The sequence below is a fragment of the Cinclus cinclus genome, chromosome 5 (assembly GCF_963662255.1).
Source record: "Cinclus cinclus chromosome 5, bCinCin1.1, whole genome shotgun sequence".
NCBI classification, from domain to species: Eukaryota; Metazoa; Chordata; class Aves; order Passeriformes; family Cinclidae; genus Cinclus; species Cinclus cinclus.
Genome location: NC_085050.1, coordinates 12725398 through 12739808, shown reverse-complemented (window position 1 = coordinate 12739808; position 14411 = coordinate 12725398).

The window sequence follows — 14411 nt, the reverse complement described above, 5'->3', positions numbered from 1 at the left end:
TTTTAAAGTAATGCTTTTTAGACCCAATGAAATCACAATATGCAAATTATTCAGAAGATTACTCTGAAATTCTTTATCCCTTCATGTATATTTTTATAATGTGACTTGGGGGGAAGCATCTTTAATTGACAATTGTCTTTTTCCCCTTATCAAATACAACCTTTGGCTGATACATGAAGGCCAGAATATTCCCACAATTTCAAATATTTTCCCCCAAATAAAGACTCACTGAAACAAAAACCTGACGTCTTGAAGTTGGCCCGAATACTTTAGTTTTCAGGTAAACTGATTGTTTCTTATACTATTCTACTAACTTTAACCACTGGTATGCTTACCTTGAAACTTTAGTTTTTCAACTCATATCTGTACTTAGGAAGTCTCTCAAATAAATCACCTGCTTAAAAAACTATGTATTTTGTCAGCAGCTTCTCTGTGTACTCGATAGCTGCTTCTCCTTCTGAATTACTTCCTCTGTCTCATGGTAGTCTGTGATCCTGACATTTCATCCCCTCTTTGCCTTGAGCTTTTAGGGTGAAAAGGAATGATTAAATTGCTGTCCATCATGTTTTCAAAGTCATTACAATTTGTCTTTAGATCTATTTTTAAGAGCTACAGGAGTGTCACCCGGAAAGGATGCTTCACTTGTAGTGAGAGTGGGCATAAGCTGTAACAGCCAAACAACCTTTTCAGTACAATAGGGAAATTTTAACAAGGGGTCGCCTGAGATCCTTCTTTTGCTCATTTTCCAAAGCTCTCCGTGTTAAGCATTTTGCCTAAACATGTGTTTTCTTTTGGGTAAAGGCACAGCTTTGTCCAAAGGGTGAGGCGCTAGTAAAGCATGCTGTTCCCTGGTATGACCTGAAATGATGACATGATGCTTGCAGAGCATTCAGAGCTAGACAGTTCTGAACAAAGCAGACATTTGAGGAAACAGCATGTGCTGTGAATCTTTGGGCTGGTAAGTATAATAACAAACACTGCAGGAAAGTTGGTAGAAAAGGAAAATAAATTAATCTGTCCTCAGTCTAGTCTGGAGGTGGCTCAGCTGTGGAGCTCTGCAGTCACAGCCTCCCTGTGGCAGCTGATGGTGAAGTTGTCACACTGAAGGGACTGCAGCTGTGCTGAGACAGTTACCAGACTGCATGCTCCCTACAGGAGTTGTTCTAGTCTGTAAAATGTCTCTAGTTGTATTTCATACGGTTAGATTCTGAGTGGGGGATATTTCTTAATCATGATTTTTTTCCCCCCTCAAGTTCACGACCAGCAAATTCCTCATTCACATTGACATGGAGCATTCCTTCCAGCTGTGGAAGGATCACTCAGATCAGCCTACAGGAACGTGGTCTTCAGCTGGACAAAATACACTTAAATTTCTTTGAAGTACTACAGTGTGAAAAATTCTTTTCCTTTGATTACATAAAATTGCTGTCTCCTCTAAAAGCTAAATAGCAGAGGAAGCTTTGGGCTATGGAGGTGCTGTTGGAACCAAGTCTAATGTTTGGACAATTTCTTCTGCTTATTTAATAATAGACTGAGTTGAATCAGTTTTTTGCCTCATTAACCTTCCTTTGACAAAACTTACTTGACATACTCTGCTTAGTGTTATGCTTTGCCCCTATTATAAACTTTTATTTCATACTCATCAGGGATTTTATGAGTATGGGACATTAAAGCAAGTACATTTACTGTTTCATCCTCCCATTGAGACATTGCTGGCCTTAGTTTGTATACTTCCAGTCCAATTTTGTCTGAATATCTCATAAGGATGGATAGTAGATTCTTTTGAAACTGTTCTTTCACAGAGAAGCAGACTAGACAATCTGTGAATCCTATCTCTACTTCAAAATATATCTTCACTTGAAAGTCTGTGCACTTATGGACATTTTCCTGAGAAGGTTTTTGATTTATTCATGGGTGTTGTGCATTACAAACAAATACACAATGTCACTAAGCAATTTTTCCAATTAAGTCCATGGAATTGTTTAGTGTATAGGAAATTATAACCAAGTTTTTTTAGTTTGCTTGCCAAGGTCAATATGAAGATGGACAATTTTCTTCTGCTTACTGTATCTATGTAATCCTGAGTTCTATCAGCTATGACAGAATGGTATTGTGAACCACAATTAATTTCCTTTACAATAGTGTGGATAACTTCACGGCTCATTAGACTGATGATTTCATTCTGAATTGTTGGACTTGTGTAATCTTGTTTTCTCTTCAGCTAGCTTCCCAGGGTCTCATTGTCATTGCTGTGAAGCTTCAGTAATTCAATAAAATTCTCCTCATCAATCTGATGGCCATGAATTACCAAGCCTTTTCTACTCCAGTACTGTATGGTGAGTATTATTTTGTACAGTGAGCAAAACTGATTTCCCAGCAAACATTTTACCTTTCTTTATCCTTCAGACATACTGGAAAATGTGGTATTTGATATTCTAGTCAAACAAAAATGATCTGGTGACAATTTAAACAAATTTTGTCTAGGTAACATAGCCAAATGGTGGAACTTTGGCACAGAAGTGGATTTCTCTTCCTCCCCATCACCATTACTGACTTCATTCCTTCTGCTGCTTCTTTAGCTAAAGCCTAGCGTCAAGTGGCACAGCTGTGACATCAGAGGTAAGGCACTCACTGCTCAGCTAACCCTGTGTGGATGGTGAATTTGTGACATCACAGCGAAGGACTTAAACAGTTATGGTGATGTATAAATTCCTGAGGAATAAATATAAAAGTATTTAATAATTTTTTTTTGTAAGATAATGGTTACACCCATTTCTGGTAATGGGAAATTTGAAGATTTTTTGTTGCCTAAGTCTGCCAAGATGCAGTGTGATAACATTATTCTAGAGCTGTACCAGAATATGATATTTTCATGAATGATGTTAAAGTGGCTTGTGTTCAGTTGTTTCCATCTCTGAGAAAATATCATGAAAGATAAAGGGAAGGGTAAGAAAAAGGGAGAACCAGAAGAGACAATTTTCAAAATTTCATTTCAAGAAAGGAAAATAAAATACATACTGTGGTTCACTGCTGTTAAACATTCAGCTGAGAGGATGTGTGAGTTTTTAGTTCCACAGATCTCATCAGAAAACTGAACTGCAACTGGTACATGGAGCTACAAGCCTGTCATGCATATTTTTGTTAGAAATGGTAGGTCTGCTAATATGTGTAGATTTTAAACTACCAGTTGAGAATAAGACTTGTGATAGTTCTTTCATTTGTGTCTCAGTTCTCACCTATTAATAAGCATTAATTTATCATTACCACAGAAATTTTTAACAAATATAAATAAATCAGAGATTAAAAATGCTCACATATTTTAGTGAGGGGCTGCCTTACATGCTAGGGGACAAGTCTAAAACCAACACCTCATTTCACTGTCATTTGTGAAGAGCATAATAAAATAAATGCTTAATTTAAAAAAAATATTTGATAATATTTCAACTGAAACATCTTATATGATATGAATTGTACAGGATTAGGAAGATAATCTCAGTCTGGTATGTTTTATGTTCTGACAAAACTGTATCCTAATATCACCTATCTTTCACTGTCATGTTTAAATACTGGAAAGCTTCCAAGAGGAGCTGGTCAAAAAAGAAATAATGACTGAGAAGCGAGAAGAGTTTGGGCCACACACTCTAAGCTTTTATGTCATAGAGCAGATCCTGAAAATATAGTTTATAATGCATAAACAACACTACAGATACCTGATATCTAGAATATTTATGCATTGTGCTGTGTTGAGCAATTGTGACTAATTCTCAAATCTATATACTAAACATACAAATATATTACTGTATTTTCATATTTAATGCATATTTAAAAACCTGGCTATATTAACAATAATAAAGTTTATTGACAGTAAACCTTCTATTTACAGAGTTTATTGGCAATTAAATTCTAAATATATTAAAAATACAGCACACCAAAGAGCATAATTTGTATATCAAAGTGTAATTGTACCACTTTTTAATATGTATCACCTTATCCAGTGTATAAAGTGGCAACAGCAACATGGCACCACCAAGTTTATTACAGCACCTGAGTCCTTCCAGGCTCGTTATCCCTGCCCAAAAACTGATGAGTATAGAGCCAATGGCTTTATCTTCACCAAACACAAATGGACAATGCAGAGCAAACTGGGTTAATGGAGGCTGCTTAATTCTAAGATATCTGCACAACACCAATATCTGCTCAGTGCTGCAGTGATGTGGTCTATGACCAATAATTGCAATATTCTACATGGAGGTGTGTGCAAAATGCTCCCATAGAAGCTAACAGGAGTTTGGGAGTTGTAGCACATCCTGAGGATGGGCTGGCCAGAAGAATATAAAAGGACTTTAAAAATTTTATTTATTTATTGTCTAATAAATTACTGGTATTTTAAATGTAAATGTATATAGATGTATATACACAAAGAAATTCTTCCCTTTATGTTTCATTGTGTGACAAATGCATCACAGTCTTTTTCATAGCAAGAAAGAGACTGAGATTTACTGCAGATTTCTGAAAAAGGTTTATATGCCAAAATATATGGGGGCTTTTTGTATTAGATCTTTGGTAATTATTGAAGTTAAGTCTTACAAGCATCATGCTCCAACACAGTATGTTCTATTTACTGGAAACCCAAGGGCACAAGACTTCTCAAAGAGCAATACAGGTCACTTGTATGCCCCCATAGAAAACTGTATTTAAGGCAACATTCAACACTGATTTCTGGGTGACATTTCAATGTTTTTGACTTATAAAGCTTGTAGTGCTTAATTTGTGATTGCTTGAAAGTCTTCCTCCTATTTGTCCATGGATAGTCTCACTCAATTGCCTGCTACAGTGCCCCCCGCTCAGGGAAGGGAAGGGAAGAGTTCACATATTTCTGAGCACCTTGACTTACCATACAACGATCATGCCACTGGCTACAGGCTGTTTTCAAAATCTTTTTGGCTGCTGCCTGTTCCTCCTTTGGTGCAGGCATGACAGTCATAAGTAATGACTTGTGGCCCAAGGGAAGCCCTCTGGGCTGTAGATGAGCAGCCCCTGACATCAGATCTGCCTTCCTGGTACCTGTGGTAAGCAATGGTCTGGGGCGTGATGGGAAGCTCAGCAGGATGACTCTCAGGTTGGGCTTGAAAGAAGATAGTGAAAAATTTGAACATGTTTGCAGAAAATTTCTCCCAACAAGGGATCATGGAAGTGCTTATTTGGTACACGTACAAAACAGTTTACATGATGAGAGGTGGTAAGAGAACCTCTGGGTATGGCACAGAAATTGTTTGAGTGATGCAATATGTCAGGAAGGATTTTGTAACTGAGCTCCTATCTTGGATCTTTCACTGAGAGATGCCATAGGATATGTAATGTGATCAGTGCAATGAAGAGGAACTTTTTATATTGACATGTATGAGGCAAAAATGTATCTGTTACAGTAAAAATAATCCAGATTTACATAAGAACTTGGATGAGAGGTCATCAGTGTAGGTGTGTCTAAGAGGCAGCTAAGATATGTCATGGTGGGTAGTTCACACTGGGGTGGTCTGGGCCACACCTACTCCATCACTGACCTTGAACCAAGCCCAGAAAAATCCACCCTCCTATTGCTGTTAATAACAGAACTGGAACACAGACCATGGGTTATAAGCTACACATGAACAAGCATTGCCTTAGCAGGTCTTCTGTAACAATTAAAACAAAATGTGATACAGTAGAGTATTTCAGCAGACATCATCACTATTAGCCACAATTTGTAATTCCCATAGCCCTACCAGAGGCATTTATGCTGGCTTTTGGAAAATTTACATCCACCAGGGAACATGTAAACAGTAGAAGTCAGACTGAGCAGTAAGAGATAAAATTCCATGGATGATTAAAAAGTCTTTGATGTTCTGCATGTATAGAGTACATGTGGAGACCAAATACATACTCTCCAAATTTGATTCCATAAAACTGAAACTCTCTGCCTTGCCCTTGGCCTCACAGGACACCCCACATTAAAACCATTCAATGAAATTTGACGTGTTGCCAACTGTTGCCTGCCTGAAGATTAAACTACTTAAGTTTTCAATTACCTATGGTATAATATGAAGACACACGAGTAATGTCTAGTTACAAAGAGAAAAGCCTGAATAAAGAGATGGGCTTTGCACTGTGCAGTGTGCCCTATTGTGGAGAGGGACTTGGCCTACCTGTGTAATTTTCTATTACATCTATGTCCATTTGGGGGCTGTTTTTAAACATATATAACCCTTGATACTGATACACTTCTACCTGTATGAAGATGCTTGTTCTTATTTGATCAGGCCCTAGATCAATTTCAATGCAAGTGTAACTTGCTGATGAATGGACATGAAGGGGCATGTCTGCAATGTATTCTGTTGCAGAGATATCTAACTCTGCCTTCTAGAAGTCAACAATTGTATCTTTATTTGGATGGCAACGGGCAATCCTAGTTACAGTAGTCAACCCCAGAACTGTGATAACATGGCTCTGGTGCTTTTGGGCTTTAATATCTGCTTTAAACTATTGCTGCACTGTGCCCTGTGGACAAATCTGCACACTCAGAATTGATTGGTTGATCTTTACTGTAGTTCTGATTTACAGAACACTGACTTAACCCCAGGTTCCCACTGTTGAATCCCTGTAGACCTGATCCTTAAAATAACAAGAATAATTTTCTTTCTGTTTCTCTTTACTGACTCCAAAGCAAGGCTAGATGATTCATTCAGCTGGAAAATTTCACAGTGTAGGTATATTATTTCAGATGAGTTCTATTTTTGGTGTTTTGAGCACAAGAGTAATAAAGTAAAAACAGGACCCCAATTTCAAATTAGCTACATATCCATCACTAAGACAGCATCACTATAGTAAGCAGAGCTAATTAGTACTACCATTTCCACATGCAGAAGATGCAGTTCCAACTGCTGTTGTAATATGGGCATGAAAACTCCAGAGCTGGGGAGTCTGGTGAGAATTTGATGTCCTCATTTGCAGTTAAAATGCAACAAATCACTTCTTCTCAGCTATTCTCAAAAGGCTAGCAGCAGTGCATGGGAGATAGTGTGTCTCAGGTAGTTAAATCTCACATCATGTAAGGCTCTCAAAGTGCAAAGAGCATGGTAATTTGCCCTGTGAAGGGAAGCAGTAACTAATGCACCAGTGCAGTGTTCTCCTTCTGACCAGTCTGACTGAAGGAGTGTGTCACTGCATCTGCACCAGCTGGAGCTTCTGAGTGACTTTCAGGGGCATGATATGTTTACCAAGCAGCATGGTAGTCTAATCAGTGAATGGAAGAGCATGACTGTAGGCAAAATGTGGAAGAATGGGGAGAACTTATAGTTAAAAAGGAAAAGATAGTAAACTTCCCTCCATACCTTTGAACCTGCATTTTTCAATCTGCTTCCAGGGGTTGCAATCAATTTGATCTCTATGCTGTAACTCTCACTGCCAGACATCTTAGTATGATATCAACAGAATTCTTGAGTAGCTCTGTATCTTACCAGTTGTAAACTGCTGCATTGTAAATTGCTGCTTCAATGTGAGTTGGAGAAGTGTGCAAAAGCATCTGGTCCTGTCTGCAGACAACTCCAACCTGCAGCTCCTTGCTTTGGTAAGGATCCTAAAAGCAGCTCATGCTGTAGTCATGCACTGGGACTGAACTTTGAACATTTTCAAAGCCACAACCAGTTTCTATTAAAGATGTCTGAAGTAGCAAGCTGACATCCCAAGGAAAAAGACTAGCCTTTTATGCACTAGACAAGCAAATAAAAACTGCAGAGTATGTTGATTTTCTTCAACAGTCCTTTTAAATGGCTCTGGTGTGAGAATATTTGAATACTTTAATGACGAGCATGATACTGAAACATGGTATGAAATTACAGTAGATACAATATGAATTTATTAGTTATATTAACTAATATATCTTCTCCTTTGGGAGCCATAAAATATTTTGTGTGAAGATGGTAGACTCTGTCCTTAGGGGCTCTTATTTAGCTTTTATCATACTATGTCTAATAGTAAAACCAACATTGATAATAATGTACTGTGCGTGTCATACCTGAAATCCCATTATCCATCTCTCCAGCTATAGAGTGAAAAAAACACTTCTGCTGAGTTTTGTACCTTAAATTCAGTTAATTTTCATTTTTTTAGTCCTTTGTAGCAAATCAGAACCTCTTCTAAAGTGTTGGACCAACCTCCAGGCTTGATTACACTGGTGAAAACTTGGAATTATTGCCTTGAAGTCAGAGAAGCATCAATGAAAGGAATTTGGCACATACAAAATGTGTTTTGGCCTATTACTTTTTTGTAGCAAAAGGAAGTTTCATATAATTTCCATGTAAATTCCTAAATAATTCTCTAGATTTCAAAGTAAGACAATATTTTATATATATATTGGATCAGACTGATAGTATAAATTACTTATGTCAAAGGCAACGCTAACAATTGCTTTAAAGAAAAGTAAAAGAAACTGTGCAAGGAAGTGGTATGTAATAACCTTCCACAAGGGTTGAAACATGGGGAAGTACAGGAAAAGACTATATATATAAAATGAAGGAGAATAATGCAGCAAATGCCTGCAAGGAAATTAACTCCCTTCTATAAAGCTAGTTGAAAATGCATCTCTGCTATATAAAATACCAAGAGTTATCTCTTTTATTAAATATTTAGAGTAAAATCTCTATTTAAAAAAAATGCTGGGTACTTCTTTTGCATCCAATGAATATTCATTGGGAAGTTCATTGGTGGGTGCCTATTCAAAACTGAAAGATCAAAAGGGAGCTGTGTCAATTTTGTCCTTTTCTGGGTTGACTTCTATTTTTTGATGTAATAAATTGCCAATTTTAGAAGGGTAAAGAACAGAAATGGAAACGAGTATGCCTTTCAGGAGACTTTTGACTGTGCTGTTATGAATAGTCCCCAAACAAACAGCTTGTTGCAGGCCATTCACAAAGTAGATAGACATCCAATTGTTAGCCATGCAAATAGCCATATCCAATGGTCAGACAGCTGTTAGCTGGCTCTCAGAATGATTGGTAACCAGACTGTTGTAGAACTTACTCCTGTCTACAGGCTGCTGGGTCTCATCTTTTTCTAAAATCTTATTAATAAATAGAACACGTTTTATGGCATCACTGATGTCTATCTCCTCCCTTCTCACTGTTTCTCTCATTAACAAGTAGAAGACAAAGCCAAAAAAAAAAAAGAATGAGTAGGAAAAACATGTTTATGGGCTATCTTTACAGACCAGGGTTTAATCCTCACAGGGATATTGTAGGTAAAATAAAAACCCTTTTTGTGCAACCACTGCAACACTTTTATACTCCTAAATGCAAGTATGTCATGCAGGCACACACAAACATGCAGACACACACTCACAAATGCTTCTTATACACTAATACAGCTTTTTCTTAGTCTCAAAGTCATATTCTGAAAATGCATGCATCAGGAGCAAATTTAGACTTTTAAAAGTTAGTGAAAATGGACTAGTACATAGTAAAGTCTTTAATAGGTGCTTTTCTAGAACAGGGAATTGTCCACTCTTTTGATTGTGGATAGTTTTTCATGTCTTGATGAAGTTCTACATGTTGCAACAAAAACCTGTCTAACATTAACTAAATTACTTCTGATTAATTGAAAACAATATGGAAGTTGAAATCTCACTTCACATCATGCTCCTGGCAGTGCCTAGAACTGGCCAGTTGTGGTAGGTGGACTGTCCATGCTGTTTGCAGGATTTGATCCATGAGCAAAATGGTAACTCATAGCAGGAGAAGGAGGGTTTCTCTCATTTTAATTCAGAAATTTCAGATTTTTGGTAAACGATATTCATTTAACAAAATTGTGGTGTCTGGGTTTAGGCAATACTGTTTGTGGCTTCTTCCACCCATTCTCTTAGAGTCTCATGACCTTATGTTCCTGTTCCCCAGATGAGGCCTTCATGTGCTGCCTCTTCACTCTTGCTCCCATTGCATCAGACTGCTGGTGTCTCTTGAGCCCCCACATTGCCACCTCCCCTTCCTGCACTGGCAAAACCCAAAGGTGTTGGCTGAACCCCACTAATTCTCCAAGGACACTAACATGTCCCTGCAATGTGTTGCTTCCTCACACCTCTCACTTCTGGAGGAGCAACGCATATTTTCCTAAAAAAGCTCTTACGGAGCCAACACAGCTTCAGAAAAATGTAGCTCCTTGATTCTGTACTGAATGCTGTAATGGTATCATTGCTGAAACCCCCAGCACTCAGCAGGAGCCACAACACAAATGTTAGTGGTGACATGGGTGTGTTAAATTAGATTTCCTTTTCTTCATAAAACAATCTGAGCCCTGCTCTCTGCTACCTGAGCACTTGAACTGCAAAGTTTTAAACTGAGATGGAGCCCTGCTGTGTAGCTTTCAAAATTGCTGATTGGTATGAAAAAATAGAAGCAAAAAGCTAGAGCATAACTAAATAATATTCTGAGTTGGGATACTCAGTTTAGAAGATATAAATCAAGGCTTGAATCCTGCAAATGATTACTGAAGATGTTTTTTTGATTCAGAATTAATTGTAAGATTATGCAGATACATGATCCTATCACAGTATGTTTCTTACCTACAGGGTTATGTTGTCTCTTTATTTATATATATTATCTCTGTTTCTTCTCATGTTTTTCTGGCCCAATGACATTTTAATTAGGCCAAAGAAATAGAAACAGAAACAGAAAAAACACATAAGCAACCATCTCATACCCTTCCTGAGGCTTTGTTTAACTACCAAAGGACATGCTTTAGTAAGAGAACAGAGTTTCCTTCTAAAAGGTAGGCAATGCATCAGTTTTCCTGTCTGAAAGAATATTCAAACCAGACCATGTTCATGGCCTGTCAAATCTCCCAATGGAATGTAAATGGAATGAAAGCAGGATTGAAGTACTGATGTCTGTGGGTTGCAGTAGGTAGCAAAGGTTAGATACTGCATTACATGCCATCGTGACACCTAAGTCCATTTAAGGATGACTCTCTGGGTAGCTGTTTTCCAAACGTAAAATTAGGACAAAAATTACTGTGCTGTAGCTCACAGAGGTGTTAGAGGTTAAAGATCATGACAGTAATAGAATGATTAAAATGACATCTAGGATTACATACCATTCCCCTAAAAATGTGAGCAGGTAAAACACAATTTGGAAGAACTGGAAGAGTGACATCTGTCACTGAACTTTTTTTTCCTGAACATCATGGATGTAAACATTTAGGAGTTTTTTGGTGAGAATTCCAAGCATACTAAGAGACTAATAGGCTTTCCCTCTCACCTAATACATGGAACTAATTGTCAGTGTTCATCCTTTATTTTCCATAACTATTTGGAATCTAGCAAATGCTTCCTGGATTTCAGTTACCTCAATATATCCATTAACCAAAGACCCCTAGCTGGTGTTTTCCAGGTCCTTCAGATTTCTTGACTGTATATCATTTATGAATCACCTCAAAACCTGCTTCAATACTCCCTACAAATTATCTGATTTTCCTGTTGCCGGATATGAGTCCATTAGGTGAAAGTTACCATGAAACAATTTAATGGGAACTTCGATCTCATTGTTTTTTACTAAGTATTATTTATGCATTCAGTGCCCCAGGTGTCTACAGAGCTTAACAGGCAATTTTTTAAAAAAGGCCATAGCTCAATTAACTAAAACAGTAACTATTAAAAAAATGTGCAAGCATTTGGGAAAAGGGCAAGATGACAGGAATTATTGCACGATTGAAAGGTCACAAATATGTTTACTGCTGGAGACAAAACTTGCCTGTTTACAGAAAACTAAAATGAAAAAGCTGGAACAAAGAATGAAGTGCTTAGTACTGGGTGTCTAACTGGAAGCTGAGGGCTTTGGAGAGAGATCTGAAAAAGGGAGAATCATTGTGCAGGGATAAGAAGCATGAAGCAAACAAAAGCATGTGTCCTTTGTGAAACAAAGAGGGTAACGGAAGTAGAATCTGTCGGGCTGCTGGGAGGAAACAGGGTAAGTCAACAGGGGGGTTGAGGCAAACCTTTCCTTGGGAAGTGAGGATGAGAGACTATTTGCTAACACTTCTTGCTGTGCTTGAAGCTGCACACTACACAGAGGACATTGGCCAAACCACAAAGGATTTGCTATCTGAAAAGCTGATAGTTCAGTTTTGTCCACCATGGCTCTTACAACTTCCTTTGCCAAACTGCAGCTATGCCAAACCTTAAGAACAGGCTGGCTTCCAGTGTAAGAAATTGCTGGACTAGCAAGGTGAGACCTAGACTACAATTCACTAATTTCTGCACTGTAGTGGCTACGCACAGCAATTAAAGGTTTTGCATTGAATTTATTACCCTTCTGCTTGACTTTGATAGGAGTCCCATGAAGAAAATTTTTCTCTTGAGTGAAGAGGCATAAGAGTGAGGATTCAGTGCTGCTTTCCTGAACAAACCAGCACTTTGAATTTTGAAATTGCAGCTTGTCCAAATATTTATCTCAGCTTTACTGTGCAAATTCTCTTTTTATGCAAATTAAGTATTTGATGACATGGGGAATTTACACAACTCTCTATTTCAAATGTTTTAGAAGACAGCAGAGATGTCTGATCTTCAGCTACTGGAAGCTGAAAGTACTTCTCTTTATTATAATTACCTTGCTTAACAGCAGTTGAAAATGTGGTTTCAGCCTTGATTTTCTAGAATATAACATTTTATTAGTTTAATGTATATTTTCTATAGTGATTTCTTGATTCTGACTTTTAGTTGTAACATCAGTACTAAAGTTCAATTACTGCATCAGCTAATCTAAACCAAGAAAGACTATTAAGGTTACATTTTTCTCACAGTGACAAAGCATTGCAAATATTCCTCTTGCTGCACCTATTCTACCTATTGTGTCAATTATGTTTCCTCATATTCATCAGGACTGTAATATTCGTTTCAGTTAAACTGAAAATGGAAAAATGAAGCAGTTGCTTGATTTTGGCTGCATACCTTGGTTACTAAGATACATTCCCAGGTAAACGGATTTGAAGAATGCAGGTGGAGACTGACCCTTCATGACAACAGTGCTGCTTCTACAATCCTGTGTCCAGAAGCAGATGGCTGCAGGCCAGTATCCCTGCTTAGCTTCCTGGATGCAAGGAAAAGCAAGCCAGCCATCTCCTTTATTTTAAATATAACTCTCTTTTTCTAAGTAGAACCATTAGTTTTTATTGATAGCACTAATGCTTTGCATTTAGACCAAATTACAATAGGAAAGGAGATGCTTAAGGGTAACTGGGTGATGAAAGGACTACATTAGAGTACAAGTCCAAGGGCTGCTGTTTCCTATTTGTAATGCTGAATCCACATGCAAGTCATATTTAAGCTATAAATGGTGGCGCCTAGGGAGTATACACTCAGATTGCCTTGAGAAACTAAATACTTTTATCAAGTCACCAGATGGACTTGTGTTCAAAAAACACTCTTGAACAACATGGCTTTTCTATATTCACCTTTAGATAATCAAGCTCTCAATAACCTATAGAAGTGTATTAACATGTTCTCTGATGTGTTATAATATTACATAGAGATGAGTAACACACATAATTTCAGACCACCGATAATTTCACACACCATACATAATTTCAGCTAGACTCCATTGATCTCCCTTGTTTTAATAATCACTGATATTGTACAGTACCAATACCTTCAGCTTCTTACTCAGGGAACTGTAAGACTATGCCATCCATTTTCTTTCATGACAGAAATCTCATTTGCAGTTGGACAAGTTTTATCATATGAAGCCATGAAGTTTTAGTCTCCATAAGAGCATAGTTTGGGCAGGGGTTTTGAGGAAATTTCAAAATAAAGAGACAGGTCCTGTTAAAGGGAACAAACACATGCATAGAGTGATTTTCATCATGGCAATAGAAAGAGGCAGGTTTTTAATTCTCAGGATGTCTCAACGAGGTAATGGTCTGTTTGGGTGAAACAATTTCCATTGTAGTAGGAGGAGCACAGATAAACATGAAGATGTTATTGAATAGACTTCAAACCATAGCAGCTGCATGGAGTTCTATTAACTCAGATGTCATTACTTGCAAAGTAAAAGGGAAGATATGGTTTTCTGAAACAAGAGAAGAAGAATAGTAAGTATACATGAGTTTAATTACCTCCATGTCTGTATGTATATTTGAGGAATATGTCAAATGATCAAGAGGAATGATACACCATCTGACAATGATTATGGCTTTGGGGTAATAATGAAAATTCTGATGGGTGGATTGTAAAGTGAAATCTAAGTTCAGCTATAAGAAAGAAATCCACAGAAAGATGAGATGCTCTTAGTGTCATAACTGAAAACAAGCTCACAGCTATAATCTGACAGTGCAAGTCAAATACAAGATATAAAGCTGAATGCAAAGCTGAAAATAATCAAAAATAACTGTAA